This window comes from Neolamprologus multifasciatus, chromosome 12 (genome assembly GCF_963576455.1).
Source record: "Neolamprologus multifasciatus chromosome 12, fNeoMul1.2, whole genome shotgun sequence".
NCBI lineage: Eukaryota > Metazoa > Chordata > Actinopteri > Cichliformes > Cichlidae > Neolamprologus > Neolamprologus multifasciatus.
Window position 1 is genome coordinate 20197382 of NC_140450.1, and position 20371 is coordinate 20217752.

General features: G+C 40.8%; 1 long non-coding RNA gene across 1 annotated transcript; it reads left to right on the forward strand.

The window, feature by feature from the left end:
- Nucleotides 1-3526: 3526 nt before the first annotated feature.
- Nucleotides 3527-19950, forward strand: LOC146506898 (uncharacterized). The gene is made up of 2 exons (XR_014877372.1): nt 3527-4393; nt 7196-19950. It is a non-coding gene; the product is annotated as an uncharacterized LOC146506898 (long non-coding RNA).
- Nucleotides 19951-20371: the final 421 nt, after the last annotated feature.

The window sequence follows — 20371 nt, forward strand, 5'->3', positions numbered from 1 at the left end:
GGTCAGAGACCCAGCCCTGTGACAGTAAGGAGACCTATTGCTAATGCTTTGGGTTCCAAGTTTTGCTCGCAGCTGGTAACTAGCTTTAACATATAAGTGAGAGCTAGCAAGATGTTGGAAGGCTGCGCCAGCACTACTTCATTCTTTCTGACATGACACAAATCAGTGATTCAGATTTAGTACACTTTATCTGAAACAGAGCAAAAGTTCAAACTGTTCTGATAATGCAGGGGTGATGTTTTGATTACTAAAGTTTCTGCTTTTTCTCATTTGTTCTCACCACATCAAAAACATTAGCTAATGTTGCCTATGTCGCTAAAGATTATTAGCTAATTTTAGCTTTCTGAGTCACTAGTCTGCTTGTGTATCGCGAGTTACCAGTAAAGGAGCTGATGTGCTTTATTATTTTAATTGTAAAAGATTTCTATTCCTATTCTGGGCTTCATTTCTTGTTTACAGTACAGCTCCAGGTCCAGGTTATAGTGAGTCAAAGGGTGTTACTTATCTCTGTTCAGTAACAGCCTGTATTCAGTCTGAATATTGGTGTAAATTTATATGGGTTTAAATTCAGCTTCGGTGTTACATTTAACTTTTGGGAGACAGCACAAAGACTGGGAGAAGAGGAAAGAGAGGGAGAGAAAGGGAGAGAGCAATGACTGTAGAAAACTCTTTCTACGACTAAAATTGTAAAGGGAGTATAGCTTCTGTTTTCCCCATATTCATCTATGATGATTTCACATAACTAAGCAGTTTGCTATACTGATGTCAAATATGAATGCCCAACCTGCTCATATATTATATCGTATATTATCATCATAATCTGATCAGATTATATTATTATGTTATCTTGAATGTTAAATGACCGTCAGTGCAAAGAAGAAGGGGAGGACAGAGCAGAAAGAAGCAGGTGAGTAAATGGGCAGATAATGAAGTTTGCTGGAAAGACAATAATTATTTTTCACCACATAATTTTCAAATATTTTTAAAATATTTTACTGGTGGAGCCTCTCTGTCTGGAGTTGGCATGTTCTCGCTGTTATGAAACGGCTGTGTGCAGGCAGGAAAAGGACCCAAAGTGCAGACTCCGGAGACAGACGTGAACTCAAAAAACAGCTTTAATGCTGAACTCAAAGTAACAAACTTCCAAAGTACAAACATTAACACAGGCAGGAAAAACAAAACACACAGCATAAGTGAGGGTAGATAAGAGTAGATCGCAACACTGACAAACTGAAACACAGGGCTTAAATACATAGAGGGAGCAATCAGGGAATGGGCAACAGGAGGGAGACACAGCTGGGGCAAATAAGGCGTAACGAGACAAGGGGAAGCAAAACCAGACACATTAACATGAGACATGGACTTTCAAAGTAAAACAGGAAACATAACACAGACTCACAGGCGAGCACTATAACAAAGGGAGCAGAGACGTGAGACCAGGGCAGACACAGACACTGACTGGACGTGGGGATACTGCAGACAGGGGAGACAGCAACTATGGAACACAGACAGAAAACCAGAACACTAAAACTCTAACCAAACCCCACCCAGAGAACCTAAACTAAGAATAATCCTAAAACCCATAAAGCAAAGCTAGAATATAATGAAATAACAAAATCAAAGAACCAAAAACACAAAACACTGGGTCGACGAGCCAGGGACCCTAACACTCGCAGTGTCTGGGTATGTTCTCTCCAGGTACTCCGGCCTTCTCCCACATGCAATTAGTGGTGTTATGGGATACAATGGATTTCAGAGTGATTTTTCACTTTCTATACGAATAATGCTACTTTAAGTGCTTGACGATTTGGTGGACTTCCTCTATGTGGTTAAGAGACTGAAACAATTGTGTATGTTTCTTCTTTCGCCTCTTCTTCTTCTTTGTTGGCTTCCTTTTAAATCCAGAATCAAATTCAAAGTTCTTTTCCTCATACATACATACAAGGTCTTGGATAATCAGGCTCCATCTTATCTCAATAACCTCATAGCACTGTAAGATCCCAGTAGAGCACTTTGCTGTCAGACTGCTGGTTTACTTGTGGTTCCTAGGATAGTAGTACAATGGGAGGCAAAGCCTTCAGCACTCAGGCACAGGTTCTGTGAAACCAGCTCCTAGTTGTGTGAATGCCTCACAGGCATCCTGTTTCTCTTTAAACTTTATTCTACCTTATTCTAGTTGCTCCAACCTTTGCTGGTTAAGTACTCCCCCAGTTTTCAGCCGATTTCCACCATTTAAACTTGATTCTGTTCTGCTCCCTATGCTAATGCCAGCTATATCTTTTGGTGCTCATATCTTTCATACTTTTTGAGATATTAAACTTTTTATGCCATTTTTTGGCAAATCCCACTTATGACAAAAGAAATTTCAGTAAACAGTTCAACTTTTTTAACTCAACTTTTTCCACACAAATTTCAGCTTTTTCACTTCTTTTCGGTGGAATTTTCCATTTTTCAATACTTTTCAGCACAAATTCCAGCTTCTTTCGCTGTTTTCACTGCAAACTTCAGCTTCTTTACCTCTTTTCAGCAGAAATTCTGCTAATTCACGTCTTTTCAGCAGAATTTTCAGTTTCTTGGCCTATTTTAAGCAGAATTTTCAGTTTTTTCAACTCTTTTTAGCAGAAAGATCAACAAGTTCACCTCTTTTCAGCATAAAGTTCAGCTCTTTCACCTGTTTTCATCACAAATCTGAGCTTCTTCTGCTCTTTTCAACAGAGTTATCAGTTTCTTTACCCCTTTTCTGCACAATTTTCTGTTTCTTCATCTCTTTTCAGCAGAAAGTTCAAAAAGTTCACCTCTTTTCAGCAGAATTTTTAGCTTTTTCACCTCTTATCAGCACAAATCTCAGGCTCTTCTGCTCTTTTCAACAGAATTTTCAGCATCTTCATCTCTTTTCTGGACAGTTTTCAGTTTCATATCTTTTCAATCACCTGAGAACAAGTTTGGATCAGTGAGATGAGCAGCTGTTTTGAGACCAGTTGGCGCTGGTTCGAATCCTACCTGTGGTGCTTGCTGCACATCTTCCCTCCTTGAACTCTCCCTGCTTTCTTGACACTTTTCAGTGTAGTCTTTCAAATAAAAGCAGTTTTCAGCAGAGTTCAGCAGCAACAACTAGGGAACAGTAAAATCTAATACACCTCAGGGGGTTGGGAAGCGTATCTGTAACCGGAAGGTCCTGGTCGTTGTGTCCCTGGGCAAGACACTTTACCCTACCGGTTACTGGTGTTGGCCAGAGGGGCCGATGGCGCGATATGGCAGCCTTGCTTCTGTCAGTCTGCCCCAGGGCAGCTGTGGCTACAACCGTAGCTTGCCTTCACCAGTATGTGAATGCGAGAGTGAATGAATAGTGGCATTGTAAAGCGCTTTGGGTGCCTTGATAAACGCTATATAAATCCAATCCATTATTATTATTATTATTAATGTCTACAGCCTTAAAAAACAAATAATAGTAATAAAAAAATATCTAAACCACAGAGAGGAATATACACTAGAGCAGGAGTGTTGAACTCCAGGACTCGAGGGCCGGTGTCCTGCAAGTTTTAAATACCACCCTGGGTCAACACACCTGAAACAAATGATTAGTTCATTACCAGGCTTCTGGAGAACTTCAAGATATGTTGAGGAGGTAATTTAGCCATTTAAATCAGCTATGATGGATCAAGGACACATCTAAAACCTGCAGGACACCGGCCCTCGAGGCCTGGAGTTCGACACCTGCGTGCACTAGAGGTAAGTGGATCGATACCAACTCTAGTATTGGTATCTGATCGATACTAGCTCGTTAGTTTTTGGAAATTTGGATTTCAATCACAGCTCACAGCTGTATTTTCACTTCCCAGCAGACTTGAGAGTATTTTGTCATACGCTCCGACAAACCCACACATGCGGTAAAAATGTGGGCAAAAGTGATTATTTTCTTGTGTTAGTCTAAGTGTGCTTGTTGTTTTGGTTTTTTTGAGCTGATGGTACGGTCCAAAATGCGAAGTCATATGACTCGCTGTTGTATTATTTGGTTTTTACATGATCATTTACAAATACCGTACAAACAAACACCCCTCTTCCCCTACGCTGGTCCACAATGCAGAGTCTTGTGAATTGGCGTGTGTTTATTAGCTTTTTGGTCGTTTTTTTACCAACAAAATGTTATCAAAGTGGAAATGTGCGTAGGGCTGACTGAGGTGAAGCAGGCTGATGAAGCAGTTCAGAAGATCTGTGATGCAGTGAGTAGAAAAGGGAGATTTTACACTCACACACAGGGGGCCTGTCATTCATTATGATGTTGCTGTCATTGTTATTCCGATGAAGCCTCTCACAGAGCAGAAAACTGGGAGAAACTTCGACTGCAAAGAGCTACAAAACACAGCTTGTAGCTGGGACCAACTACTTCATTAAGGTAATGTTTGTAATGCAAGCAGTGAGCACAGTGGCAACACTACAAAGCTTTGAGGTCTTGCGAATAATAAAATATCATCCAGAAGAGCACTGATTGATAATGTGAGCTGTCAAGTGAAAACTAAAGCAATGATCAGTGGGGTTTTTTCAGTTACTATCTCTTCACTTATGTAGTGATTTTAAAAGAAGGTGTGTGCAAACCTTCAACTGTTATTGAGTTTCTTGCATCACAGCTGAGGCTTTCAATCACTGTTTCCACACAAATTTTGCTTAAATTTGTTGAAATTTTGAGACAAGTGCACAAAAGAAAATAAAAATACATGTGCGCAGTGCTGGGTAAGTTACTTTAAATTAGTAACTTAGTTACATTAGTAGTTATTTCTATCAAAAGTTACTTGTTCCTTTCTCGTTACTTCTAGTAACTAGTTACTAGAAACTAACTTTGGTTTTACTCAGAATTCTCTTATTAATGTGTTGCTTCCCTAACTGGATGCCAGTCTTCTATCTTGCTTACATGTTAGCACTATCCTCCCACAAGTGCACTGTGCCACCTAATGGCCTTAAAATGGCAGTGTAGTAGTGCGAGTGCAAGGTAATGATAAAATGAATGAAACTAAATTAGAAATTAACAATGTTTGTTTTATGTGCCACTTTTTCTCTGTCTGTTTTAATCTATTTATATTGTTTCAAACCTCTATAAATGCAAACACATCATTTTGGGGTTGATGCAGCAGTGTTATAAATCGAATCATTGTACGTAGTATCACTAGGAAGAAGCAGTGGATCACAAAACACCACATACAGTGTGTTAAAACTTTTGAAAAGTATATTTATTTTTGCCATTGAAATGGGTAGAAAGTTTACTTTAAGCAGTGCCAACATTAAACTGTGGCTCAGACCATTTAGGAGCTGTAGGTATCAAAATAGTGCAAAACTGGTTCAACATAAACACAGTGAGGTTTGTCCATTCTTTGTAAACTTAACTGAAAACAGCTGAACTGCACCAACTGGAGACCTCATGTTCAGTAATGATGGGCAAACTTAAAAGTATTTTCAGCCTCACAAAGAAAAATAAAATAAATAATAAGTATTTTCAGCCTCATAAACAGTCAATATTTAAAAATAATATTTCCTCAAGTCAGGCCATGTAGATAAATAAAATATGATGGTAGATTAAGTGCTTCAGTGGTCTAAGATTCTAGCCTACGTCACAGCGTCACATGTGGTTTTTACATCCAACACGGAAACTGCAGTCGTGGTGCTTTCGGTTGTACTCAGAACTCGGAAATTCTGCCTTCCGAGTAGGAAGATGTAGGTAACTCCAGACTGCAGATGAGCTGCATATGTGTTTAGTAGTAATTTGTTATTATAGAGGGCTAGCAAAACAACTGTTTTCGAGGGCGTCGCCATATTGGAATCCCAACTTCTCTGACGAGGCTAACCAGAACGCCGTTTACTCGAGTGAGACATCATTCCCAGGCCCATGTTCCAATTTCCGAGGTAAGTCGAACGCAACACACGAAGTAACGAATAACGACCCTATCTAATTCCCAGTAATGATAAACGTGTTGCTGATTTTGGCTTAATAAGTAGTTACCGTGCTCGTTACCACAATAATAAAGTAGTTACTGTAACGCGTTACTTAATAACGCGTTAGTCCCTACACTGGCAACGGGTAATCATTATAAAATATGTATATTTTTTTGGAAATGGTGCAGACCTTTGTGCTCAAAGCTGATGAGGGACCACTGGATGTGGAAGACATTGTCACTGACCACATTTGGTTTGCTGTCTTAGACCAGGAACTTGAAGTTGTCCATGGTTTCCAGATCAGGTCTGATAGGAATCAGTCAAAAATAACCACACGGGTTAAAAATGGATTAAAAATAATGTTTTAAATATGCCAAAATGTTACAAAGCACTGCAGCAGGTTTTTAAATCAGCAGGAGAACCTAATTCACACGATGGTCTTTAAAGATAATTAGTCCTGATTTTTATGCTTGCACACAATTTTACTGTGAGGAGGGGGACACCCAAAAAAGACTGAATCTTAATTTTGCGAATAATGAATTTCTTGGAAAATAACAAATATGAAAGTTATTATTGGCTCTGGGTTTCTGCTCATTTACACCTTCCAGAAGGTTGTCAAAAAGGAAACACTTAAATGAGAGCCCCACTGCTTCAAAATTGGCCAAATGACCTTCAGGAAGCTCAGCATAAACACCACAGAGATGAAGACAGTACTAAATATGCATTAATATCCAGAATAGTAATATCTCAAACATATTTTTAGATTGAGTACAAGCATTTGGCAGAATATGGGAGCAAATGCTCACAGTCGGGATGATGTTTACAGTTTGAACTAGAAATCTCATCTTTTTTATTTATTCATATTGCCTCCATCTCTCGCGCTCAGGCTAAGGTTTATTTCAGTTATTGGAAATGTATTATCATTAAGAAAATGATGTTTACAAGCTTCCAATTAAGCATGCGACACATCAAAGTGGCTGTTTACACTTGCTCTCTGCAGCCTGGAGGACCAACATTTTACAACAGCAGGCAGACACTGATCCTCATCTGCAACCTTGAGGTGAACATACGCAGGCTCATAATGAGAGAACTGCTGATTTAAACTGAAAATTAGCTGAGTAAACGTGCGCAACAGAAAATACAGCAGATACATGGTGTCATTCAGGAGAAATGATCAGTGCGAAGAATGTGGGGTCAAGCTTTTGGCCCTCGTTCTCACTGTGAAGGCAAAATGTAAAGGAGTCTTGTTTTCCCCTCCTCTACCTTCCAACAGGCACAGAGTTTTATCTGCAGCAGCATGAAGGATGCAGGATGAACAGAAGAGGGCACCGATGCAACACTAAACTGGATGCAGTAAAGGAAACGGGTGGCTCTCTATACACTGATAGAGAAGTCTTTGTGGTTTATGTCATCCACTGAGGGAGTTTAGAAGGAAAGCCCAGGAGCAGTGGTTTCCAATTTGTGAGTCCCAACAGCTCTGAGGCATAGCTGATCCTCAGGCATTAAAAAGTCCTTCAAATGAAACTATCTCAGAATAGAAAAAAGATTGAACTTGAAGGGAGTCAGAAAGCCATGGCTTCATTTTAAGGAGTCAGTGTTTGTTCTCCACAACCAACAAACCAGCAAAAAATGAGAACTCAAATTCAGGAATCAGCTTCAAAATATCTATAGTGGCGAACCTTAACATCACTTTTGGGTGTTATTCTCTAAAATTCTACAATAAGGCAGTAGAAAATAAATCTTCAAGTTTTTACTGAGAATTACAGATTTATGGGATTGACAGTGTTGGATTATCCTTTAAACCAGCTGCTTAGTTTAGCCAGCTTAGGTAATGATCTCAAAATAAACATTCAGAGGTCCAGCTCTTTTCTAAACTGGTAACTGTAGTGCTTTGGGATGATTCCAAACATGATGCCAATTAGTTCACAAATCATAACAAGCTTCAAAGATATGATGTGTTTATATTGTGTAGCCCATAAAGAGAATCAGATGCTTAAAGAAGGAAAAAGGCAAATAAGCTAATTTAAATTACTTCATACATATTATTAACTCTACAATATATGCAGCAGAGGATGGAGAGCAACATTTGCTTTAGTTTAGCCTTTAAAGGAGAAGTATGAGTGTGCATGCTGAAGAAATCAGCCCTTGAATGCTGTATTTTGACTTCAGTTAAACATTTGAAAAGTTTTGTTTTGTTTTATTTTAAGACCTTCTGAAGTGCTCAAAGCGTCTCTGTTGTAGTTCCCGCCACAGAAGGTGACACCTGATTCTAGTCATAATGTCGTGCATAAATACTGTAATTAAAGCTGTGAAAGATTTGCAGAAAACGTATGTAGCCAGTGTGTTACCTCCGTGTCCGCATCGGTGGCTTTCAGCTCAAACTCAGTGATGGTCTTTCCCCCACCCTCCTGCACCCTCATGCCAGGGACCTGAAGAAGAGGCAGGGAGTCGTCCACAGGCTTGATAGTGATGTAGAAAGTCTAAGCAACCTGAAGACAAAGAACAATAATAAGATGATGAAACAACCTAAGAGCGTTACACATATGTGTAACCAAAACTACATCCTGCCATCAGCTTCCTACTTTTCACTGAGAACTTTCTCAACAATTCAGCAAATAGAAAAGTCTCATTGTGATGAAAAAGTTTTGAATTTTAGTTTTAGTTAGTTTGAAGGCAGATTTATGCACGAGGTGACCAGGACAGGAAGCTGCTACTTTCCCGCTGTTATAAAAGCTGTAGAGTTTGTTAGTTTTCACATTTCTTTAATATCTTTAAATCTAATTACATCGTTAAGGGTTTTTTTTTTAAATTAAGCTAAGCGTTTAAGTGATCAGAAAACATTTTTCTTTCTGGTTTTCTTTCTTAATTCCTGTCAACAGCTTGTTTTCTGCACCAATTAAGGTTGTTCCCTGCACTTTAAAGATTAAATGTCCCTATTTGGACACAAAGTTATTTATTATTTATTAAAGTTATTTTTAAAACCCAATTAGTCTTTAGGAAGAACAAATAATATTTCAGAGCTTCTGTTGTAGTCAGTAGATATCTGAATCAAGACCTCCTTCATGAATGAATTTTAAAACATGTTAAGCTACCAGGTAACGTAAAAATCTTCTGCCATTCACCTTATGTGTCCCATCGGACACGGTGAAAGAGAATCGGTCGGCATGTTTCTCTTCTTCACTGGTGTCGACATACTGGATGCTGCGTGATGTCAGGTCAGCCTGCGTGAAAGTGCTGATTCTAGTGCTTATAGAGACAAAAGAGAGAAAAGTAGTCGTTAAGCCTCAAACTTCCATTATGTTTGTTATTTGATCTTTCATATGAGATCTTTCGTATGAGATGGTTTTACACTGCTAAATACTTAAGGGATATAAATCTGTCCAATTAAGAAGCAGAAACCACTGTGAGTCCATTTCAACCTCATTAGTTTAATAATAAAGCGACAGCAGGTGCAAAACCACAAAACTCTGAAACAGGGAATGGCTTGGCAGACCGTTGTTCTCTCCTGATCCCTCCTGACAGATTTTTGTCTACCTTTGATTTTCTTTGTGTCCACTCCACCAATTCCGGTGGTCTCGGGCAAATGCCAGTTCAATAAAGTGAGAAATTTCAGAGATGAATTCTTCTGCGTCTCTTTCCGTTATACGTGTGATGTCTTATCCTTCGTATTTTGTTGTGACATGTGTTTGTAAGCCACCATGACATTTTCTGGCCACACACATTTCATCAAATTTACAAGGGGATAAAACTAAACTGACTAAAGTTAAACTGAAATAACAATGCTGCTCTTTACTCTGTGTTGCCTCTGAAGATCAAAACCCAGTGGGAAACATAATCAGCATCACTCAGCGTGAAACTAAAGGTGAATGTCTTAAAAACAAGAACCAGATTTTTTTTTGCTTTCCAGGAGTCCTGTTATCCTCGCTTATTGTGGATGCAAAGACCTGATACAGCCGTTTGTAAGACAACACATTTATGGTTATTCCTGACATACAAAGTGTGCAACAGACACATTACATAGTTATCTATGATGTGCGTTAATGAGGAAAAGACTTAAACTTAGAGCTTTTTATTGTCATTGTGCAGTTTCTTGCACAGCGAAATTGGGTGGCTTGACCACAAAGGTGCAAAAGTAAGAAGAAGAGAAACCAATATACAACAAAGGGGGAAAATAAATAAATTAAATAAAATAAAAAGCAATGTATATGTATACATATATGTGAGTGAAACTATATACATGGTGTATGTGTAAGAAATATTGAAACAGAAACATTATGGGTCTGTATACAAGGGCAGTTATATAATGTAATAAATAAATAAGGGTGGAGGGGCTATGGTCATTTAGGGTGGAGATGGTAGTTCTACTGGGACCAAGATATTGCACATGAGCCAAAATATTTTGCACAGAACATGGAAAGACTGAGATATTGGACAGAAATTCTTCTGAGTTTCCACTTTCATTGATTTCCAGCTGTGATATTTCATTTTCCAACATTTGCACATCGGAAAGTTTAACAAACCCATAATACTATCATATAAATTGCAATATTAAACAAAACAAGGAGTCAAAATAAAAAACAAACAAAACATGGTTTCAAATCCTGATTTGTACTTTACTCACTTTTTATGTTATTGCAATAACACTTTTTTTTTTTTTTTTTTTTTACAAAAATAACAAGGATTGAAACTTTATTGGTAATTTTCCAAGCAAAAAAAATTATCCTCATTCAAAAGTCATGTAAGAACCTCATTGGCTTACGGAATGTTGATGTTATTTAAAAAAAAATTCATACAAAAATATGACCTCATTCAAAAATGTCATGTGACAACCTCATTGGCTTATGGAATTCTGATGTCACAGGCTTCTAAAGCTTTGATCCTTTGAAGCTTTGAGCCTCGAATCCTTAAGTAGGGGTGAGGATGTACAACTTTTAGTCCGTTATTTGCAGCACTTATGTTAGCAGCATTCAAACGTTCACCAGTAAAGCATTTTGAAACATTTGGATCCTTTTCGTACTCACGGTATACAGACTCCAACATGTCTCAGAAAGAGCAAGAAAGACCAGAAGTTGACCCCGCTCTATTCCATGGTATGAGTCCCTAGACCCTTATATCAGCTCTCTTCCTTGGGACGAACAAGTAGAATTAGAGGAAAAGCGATTGTAAGAAATGGAGAATGAAAATCTCATGAACAGAGAGAAGATTAAGATCCTGACGGAAGAAAATGAGAGACAGAGCGCCGAATTAGAAAAATTATCCTACCAGCTTCAGGAAAGGGAAGGTATTATTGAGGAGAAACAATCGGCTCCCCAAGATAAGAAGAATCAGGAACTTCAAGAAAAGCTTGATGAAGCTCTGGAAAAACTTAAAGAAATCCACCAAGAAGAAAAACAACAGGCCGAGCAGAGAGACATGCAGAGCAAACTCCGAGGCATGCAGGAAAAATACAAAACGCTGCAGGTAAAGTATAATAAAACTCTGCACAAAAATCAACAGTTGCTTCAAGACAAGAAGCAAATGGAAATGAAACAGAAAGAAATGGACTCCAAGTTTGAAGAGATGGAGGAAAAACACAGATTGCTCCAAATCAGGCTCGATAAAAAAGTGCAGAGAAATAAAGAGTTCATTCAAGAGAGAGAGCAACAAGAAATGCTCGAGAAAGAAACGGACTCCAAGCTTGAAGTCTTGGAGGAAAAACTGAAAATGCTCCAAATAACTCTTGAGGAAACACTCCTCAAAAATAAAGAGTTGCTTCACGAGAAAGACCAACAGAAAATACACCAGGAAGAAATGGATTGCAAGCTGAGGAACATCGAGAAACACAACGAAGGCTTGCAAGTAATTCTTGATGAAGCTCTGGAAAGAAATAAAGAGATCCTCCAAGACAAGAAACAAGAGCCCGTAGAGCAGAGAGACTTGCAGAGCAAACTCCAAGCCATGGAGAAAAAATACAAAGCGCTGCAGGTGAAGCATGACAAAACTCACATCCTCATACTCAGCTCAAAGTGCAGAACTCAAAGCAGTAATACGTGCAGGTGAATTGCACGCAGGCCAAGATATAAATATATACATAGACAGTTAGTATGTTTTTTCAGCAGTACATCACTTTGCAAAAATTTGGCAGAACAGAGGTATGATTACATCTACTGGACACCCAGTACAACATGGAAATCTTCTGAAAACACTATTAGATGTAATAATATTGCCAAAACGGTTAGCATTATGTAAATGTGCTGCACATCAGAAAGATAAATCAGAAATAACTAAAGGCAATAACTTTGCAGACCAAGCAGCTAAGTTAGCCGCACAACAAACTGTAGACACATTAATGTCTGCATCCACTATGCAAATACCACTTGACGTACTTAAAGATGAACAGAAAGCAGCACCAACTACAGAACAGAAGAAATGGTTAAAGTGTGGAGCACTTATAGAAGATGATCTAATGACTTGTGAGGGAAAACCAATACTTCCTAAGTCCCTACACAGAACAGCAGCATTAGTGACCCATGGGGTGACCCATGTGTCATCAGGAGGGATGATACAGATCGTTAATACACACTTTTACACTCTAAATTTTGAAACTTCAGCAAAAGAATTTGTGAGAACATGCATGATCTGTCAAAAACACAATTCACAAGGCAATCTGAGGCCCATAAGAGGACATTTCCCCACACCACCTCATCCATTTCACACCATTCACATGGACTTTACTGAATTAAGTGAAAGTCAAGGCTCAAAATACGCTCTAGTGATTCTCAAAATGGCCAGAGATTTATCCAGTGAAAAAAGCAGATGCAATCTCAGTTGCAAAATGTCTATGTAATCATTTCATCCCAAAATATGGCATCCCTACTCTGATAAGATCAGATAACAGGACACATTTTGTCAATGATGTGATCAGCAAAGTCTCTGAAGCACTAGGATTCAGCATAAGAAACCATTGTGCTTATCACCCACAAAGTGCAGGGTTAGTGGAGAGAACTAACGGCACCATAAAACAGAGACTCAGAAAATGCATGGAAGAAACAGGAAGACCATGGCCTGAATGCATAGGCCTAGTAAAAATGTGGATGAGATTAACACAAGGCTCTCAAAAACTAACACCATTTGAGGTCGTTTATGGGAGACCTTTTCCACTACCAGTGACAAGTGAACCCTTAGACAAATCTGTCAGAGAAACAACTCTGGCAGAATGGATGACAAAACAATTAGAAAATAATGATATTGTTTTGAACAAGAAACTGCTGTACGACTCTTCTCCAGTCTCTTGCAGGTTGAAACCAGGCGATTGGGTCCTAATACGGGTACTCCAGAGGAAAAATTGGAGCGTACCCCGCTGGGAGGGCCCATACCAAGTTTTACTGACCACACCCACAGCCTGTAAAATAGCAGAGAGACCATCTTGGATTCATCAGAGCCACTGCAAGAAAGTAGAGCTTGAAGCCCAGACCACCAGAGATTCACAAGTGTAAGGGGTGTTTCACCAGGTGTCAGTAGGTCCAGTGGCGAGGGAGGACTGCTGATTGAGCTCAGCTCGCACTCTCATTCTCTCCAGCCACTGACCAACTTTAGGCTTACTGATACATTTGGGTGTGACCAACCTCAAGCATGAAGTGTTCTCAGGTGATGACTGGAGTCTTACTACTGGCAACGGCTCTATTCATCAGACTATCAGCCCTGGAAGACGGCAGAAACCCATACGCGAGCCGAGATAAGAGATGGACACACGACAACTCACATCTACCGGACATGACACAAGACCACATCCATCTTTGGATGAACAATACCTGATACAGATAAAAGACTGTTACGTCTGCTTGCACATGCCGAGCACATCAGCACAACCAATCATATATGGGAAACACCCTGGAACATGTGCACCAATTCTGATCTCTGACCACATCTTCAGAATGACTTGTGTAAACTGCACATCAACATCACCATCCTCATCCAGGAAGGAACGCTCAACTTCAACAGTCAGACCACATGACTCAATCTGGGGAACCGACTGTACCCGAAGAATTCAAACTCTGGACAACTGGACAAAAGGTACTCAACTCACTCTTCCTGTGGGTAGGAGTTGGAAAGCATGCTCTCGGATTTGAGACACTGGACTATAGATTTGGCTTGTTCCTCAATGCATCCTGCAAGTTCAATAAGGGACAAAAACCAAGAAATAGACACTCTCAGAATTGCTGGAATGCAACATCGTGTAGCACTGGACATGATCCTGGCTGAGAAAGGAGGATTGTGCGTCTTATTCAACACCACATGCTGCACTTACATACCAGATAATGTAGCTGTAGATAATGTAGATAATGTAATGTGGCTGCACAGGCTACTCCACTTCCACCCTTCGACGCGGAGACCGACCTCGGTTCCGTCGGACCTCGCTGGACGAAATGGCTTCAGAGGTTTGAAAACTACACCACGGCAATGAATATTACTGGAGATGCGAGATTAAGAGCATTATTGCTGCATGTGGCTGGTGAAAAAGTGCATGACGTTTACGACACGTTAGCAACGGATGGAGACAAGTACGCAGATACAAAACAGAAATTGTCAGCATACTTTGCGCCTAGGAAAAACGTGCAGTATCAGATTTATCTGTTCAGGAAAGCGGTGCAGGAATCAGGTGAAAAGTTGGACAACTATCACACCAGGCTTAGGATTCTAGCCAAAAGCTGTGAGTTTGCAGACATGACTGCAGAAATCAAAACACAAATTATCCAAAGCTGTACATCATCACAGCTGCGTAGAAATGCACTCAGAGAACCTGATTTAACGTTGGATGATTTATCAAATCATGGGCGTGCATGTGAGTTATGTGAGTCTGAATTGCAAGCTACAGGGATGGAAGGTGACAAGACAGCTACAGTTAATAAAGTACAGCACAAAACAGGACGTGACACCACGGCTAGAAACAAATGGACACCCTCATGGCAGCCGAATAAGCGCTGTCGAAACTTTGGAGGCAGATATCCTCATGAGCAAGGCTGCCCAGCCAACGACAAAATCTGTAATTCTTGTGGCAAATACAATCATTTTGCAAAGCAATGTCACTCAAAGAGAAAAGAGACACATTGTGGAAAGAAGTATAAGAAAAATCTGCCACCACAAACTGTTCATCAAGTAACAGACAGCGCTGCACATGTGGAGACAGGGCACACATCCAGCAGTGATGACGCATATGTATATGTGGTGAACACAGCTCAACATCCTAAACTCCCACATACTGAAGTCAGAGTAATGGGCACCCAGATACTGGTGCTAATCGATTCTGGGGCCACTGCTAACTGCTTAACTGAAGCCACCTACAACAAACTGACACCACGTCCTACATTGACTTCTACAGACATCAAGATTTACCCATACCACTCATCTACGTCTCTCCCTGTGTGTGGTGCGTTCAGGTGCAGTGTGGAAAAACAAGACAAAACAGTTAGGTGTTCCTTCTTTGTCATTAAAGGAGGAGGTTTCAATATTTTGAGTTTTGAAACCTCAAAAGGCTTGGGACTCCTCCATATTGTCACTGCGGTCTCTTCTCAGTCTCAACGTTCTGTTGCAGACAAGCTAGTAGAAGAACCACCCAGAACTTTTCAAGGGAATTGGAAAACTCAAAGATTTTCAAGTGAAACTGCACATAAACACAGATGTAAAATCAACCTGTCAACCACACAGACGTGTTCCTTTTCATCTACGTCAAAAAGTGGAGGACGAACTTCAGAAATTAGAAGCTGATGACATTATTGAAAAGGTTACGGGACCAACACCGTGGGTTTCACCCATGGTAACACTGCCAAAACCAAAGAATCCGGACGACGTACGGATATGTGTGGATATGAGACAAGCAAACACTGCAATCGAACGAGAACGACACGTCACGCCCACGATTGATGATGTAATCCATGAGCTGAATGGATCTACGGTGTTCTCAAAACTTGATCTCAGGGCAGGATACCACCAACTTGAACTACACCCTGACAGCCGCTACATTACAACGTTCACTACTCATCTGGGATTTCGGCGCTATAAAAGACTGAGCTTTGGAGTCTCTTCTGCAGCTGAAGTGTTCCAAAATGCTATTCAGCAGACGCTGCAAGGACTGAACAGAGTCAAAAATCTCAGTGATGACATTATAGTCTTTGGCAGGGACCAGGCTGATCATGACAGCAATCTTACAGCTCTCTTTAAGCAACTATCAGAGTCAGGTCTTACTCTGAATCGAGAGAAGTGTGAATTTAATAAAACGAAACTTGAGTTTTTTGGTTTCATCTTCTCTGCAGGTGGCGTTTCAGCAGATCCTAAAAAGGTTGCAGCAGTTCAACACGCTCCCAACCCAAAAACACCTGCTGACATCAAAAGTCTCCTTGGCATGGCCAATTACTGCTCAAGGTTCATCAGAGACTTCTCATAGATCTCTGAGCCACTGCGCAGGCTCACACACAAGGCCACCCCTTGGACATGGGGTCAAGACCAAGAAACTGCATTGCAGGCACTCAAGGTCAGTCTCACAAGCGACACGACAATGTCCTACTTCTATCCCAGCAGACAGACTGAACTGATAGTTGATGCTAGTCCAGTAGGACTGGGCGCCATTCTCTGTCAAAAGGATGAAAAGGGGATGAAGCACATTATTGCATATGCAAGCAGAGCACTGAGTGATGTGGAAACGAGATACTCGCAGACAGAGAAAGAAGCACTCGCCATTGTGTGGAGTTGCGAACATTTCCATTTGTATGTTTATGGACATCCATTCACACTGGTGACCGATCACAAGGCACTCGAAATCATCTGGAATAACCCAAGATCAAAACCACCTGCCAGAATAGAAAGACGGGGACTGAGGCGCACATAAAAGTCTTAGATTTTCTTCAAAAAGTGCGGCGCACCCTATAGTGCAGTGCGTCCTGTGTGTGTTGTTGTTGTAAGGAGGACATAGTAGAGAACAACATGAGAACACAAAAGGGGGAAGTGTGGGCGTTGATTGTATATAAAAGAACAGGTATGTGCGTTATGCAGAACATCGTTGTTTTAACAACCCTGAAAATGGCAAATAGACACGCTTATGAAGCACAGTTTAAACTGAAGGCCATCAGCTACACGGAGGAACATGGAAATCGAGCAGCCGCGGGAAAATTTAAGATTAATGAATCGATGGTTCACAAGTGGAGGAAGCTGGAAAGCGAGCTCCGACAGGTCAAGAAGACGCAGCTGAGTTTCCGCGGACATAAGGCGAGGTGGGCCAAGTTGGAGGAAAGACTCGAGCAGTGGATCATCGAGCAAAGAACGAGTGGGAGAAGCGTTTCGACAGTCACCATTCGACTAAAAGCAGTTTCGCTAGCAGAAGAAATGAAAATTGAACATTTCCAAGGAGGTCCGTCTTGGTGCTTTCGTTTCATGAAACGGTGCCATTTTTCCATTCGGACCAGGACTACGGTAGCGCAGCAACTTCCAGCGGATTATAATGAAAAGCTGGCCATCTTCCGCTCCTACTGCAGCAAACACATCGCCAACAAACACATCCAGCCCAGCCACATCACTAACATGGACGAGGTGCCGCTCACTTTCGACATCCCGGTGAGTCACACTGTGGAGAAGCAGGGACCAGCACGATACGATACGCACAACGGGGCACGAAAGGTTTTCTTTTACTGTTGTGCTTGGCTGCCATGCTAATCCTATGGTGATTTTTAAGAGAAAAAGTTTCCAGCAGGAATCATCATTAAGGCAAATGAAAAGGGCTGGATGGATGAGGAAATGATGAAAGAGTGGCTGAGGCAGGTGTATGTAAGGAGACCAGGTGGTTTTTTCCACGCATCACCATCGCTGTTGATCTGTGACTCTATGCATCTCACAGCCGATGTGAAAAAACAAGTGAAGCAAATGAACTGTGAGCCAAAAGCCATGACACTTCACGAGATAAAAACAGAGACTCTGAAAGACCAGGTTCTGCAGGAAGTCATCGGTCACATCAGGAACAACACGTGGCATCTAACAGATAAATCCCAGCATGCTGACATTTTGAAATCATTCAAACATGTTCAAAGTGAACTAACAGTAGCTGACTCATCTGACTTCATACTCAGAGGCACGAGGATAGTTATTCCAACTGTCCTACAAGAAAGAGCAATACAATTGGCACACGAAGGGCACCAGGGTATCGTCAAGACCAAAGCGCTGCTACGTACCAAAGTATGGTTCCCAGAGATCGATTGGAAAGCAGAATCTGCAGTTCAAAACTGTCTGCCATGCCAAGCTAGCACACCTGTCACACACACTGACCCTCTGCAGATGTCACCATTACCCGAAACGCCCTGGCACAGTGTCAGTGCAGACTTTTATGGACCACTCCCTACGGGGGAATAACTGCTCGTTATCACAGACGAGTATTCTCGCTATCCAGTCGTTGAAAGTGTACGCTCAACATCAGCATCTTCTGTTATCCCGATCATTGACAAAGTGTTCTCCATGTTTGGAATCCCAAGGACAGTAAAAACTTACAATGGTCCTCCTTTCAACAGTGAGGCTTTCTCACAGTTTGCAGACTACCTAGGATTTCATCATCGCAAAATCACACCTTGTTGGCCTCAGGCGAATGCCATTGCTGAGAGATTTATGAGAACCCTAGGCAAAGCACTGAGAGTTGTCGAGATGCAGGGCACACCATGGAAACAGCAACTAAACATCTTTCTTCATGAGTACAGATCTACTGTACTGTTTCAACGCCAGCTATACACCAAGCTCCCTTTCGTTAACACCACTCCACGGAAGTGTTCAGATGCTGAAGTGAGAGCAAGGGATGATAGTGCAAAGATCAAGATGAAGGTTATCACAGATGCAACTCGTCGCGCCAGACCACACTCACTAAGTCTGGGTGACACAGTGCTGTATCGCCAACCCAAGCACAACAAATGATCCACACCATACAATGCAAAACCCTATAAAGTGACTAAAGTTAAGGATTCTGAAATTACAGCTACAAGGGATGGGCAATCAATTGTCAGGAATGCCTCATTCTTCAAGAAAATCAGACATGGACTTGAAGATGCCCCACCTGGACGGCATGTCGACCCCGCCTTAACAGACAAGCCCAGATACCACCACTCTGGTGGTCTGGGCAGAAATAAAGAGCTGCTTCAAGAAAAAGACCAACAGAAAATACAACAGGAAGAAGACAAACTTATTCTTCAGAGGAAAAATCAAGCACTCCATGAATTGTATAATGAAACGAGGTAAAAAAAACAACTGTACTGGAAGGAGAAAATAAAAAAATGGAAGAACAATGCTCAGTGATGCAGAGTAGCATCAATGAAATGCTGAGAAAAAATACAGAACTTGAGGAACTTTCTAAGAACTTGAAGTACAAAAACACTGAAATCCAGGCGCAAAAGCAAAAACAACAGAAAACACATAAAGACCTGCAGTGTAGACTTCAAGATATCCAGAAGAGAAACCAGCAGCTGCAAGACATGCACACAGATGTGCACAAGGCAACGCGAATAGAGGAGGCAACAGTTAAAGAACTGAAAGACAAGCTTAAAGAAAAACAAGAACAATTAGAAGACATGGTGAAAAGATGCAACAAACTTGAGAAAGAAAACACAGAAACAATGGATGAGCTGAAAACCCTCATCATTGAGAAAAAAGTGCTCATGGAAGAGTATCTGAAAAAGAAGAAAAAACGCTTCAACTGGTTCTGGAGGAGGGACACTGCTGCTTCTCACCTGATGTAACCTCGTCTTCCTCCACCTCTATTCCATCTTCATTTTCCCCCTCCCTCCTTTTCTTTTTTCACCCTCACCCCCCGACCAGTCCTGGCAGTTGACTGCCCCCTCCTGAGCCTGGTTCTGCCATAGGTTTCTCCTTTAGGTTTCTTTCACTTTAAAGGAGTTTTTCCTATCCACTGTCGCCTGGTGCTTGCTCAGAGGGGATTGTTGGGGTTTTCTCTCCTCTCTCTTTCCTTCTTTCTATCCCCCCTTCTACCTTTTTGTTTACCCAATAAACACAATTGGTCACATTTTACATGTGTTTGAAAAATGTCTTAATTCAACAATAATTCATCTTAGGTATAAAAACAAGAAATGGGTAATAGCTGCATGTGTGTGTGCATAATATACATACTTAACTTGTATCCCAGAAGGAATTAATACTAGATGGGTAGAGACAGGTTTTAAAGACTAGAAATGAAAACATGTGAGTCTTATAGTCTAAGCTCGTTTGTGTTACATTTTAAATTTGGGACTTCACTACAGGACTGTCATTGTACCGAGGTACATTAAATAACATGAAAATGGATTTCACGTGCCGCAGGTGACCTTGCCGCAAAGGTATTAACTTGTTGAATAATTTAGCTCTGCAATAGCAAAGTTATTTCTCACCACAGAGGGGAGGGAATTTCACAAAGTCAAAAAAATTAAAACTTGTAAACATTACACAAGGAAGG